Raw genomic sequence first — 245 nt, 5'->3', positions numbered from 1 at the left:
ATAATTTGCTCCTGACTGAACATATGTGGATTTCGCCTCATTAGTGAAAAATAGATATTTATTAATGCTAAAAGGTCCATGCTTTTATTTGTACGTAATGAATAATAAATAAACAAAATATTTTCTTTTCATATGAACATAGATAAACACAGAGAAATTAGCACACACGTTAAATTCGCTTTTGAGTAACGAAATAGTGTAAAAGGCGGGATAGTGAAAAAAAGAAGAGAAGACGATAGTCACTT

The sequence above is a fragment of the Penaeus monodon genome, chromosome 24 (assembly GCF_015228065.2).
Source record: "Penaeus monodon isolate SGIC_2016 chromosome 24, NSTDA_Pmon_1, whole genome shotgun sequence".
Taxonomy (NCBI): Eukaryota; Metazoa; Arthropoda; class Malacostraca; order Decapoda; family Penaeidae; genus Penaeus; species Penaeus monodon.
Note: the sequence above shows the minus strand (reverse complement) of the source record.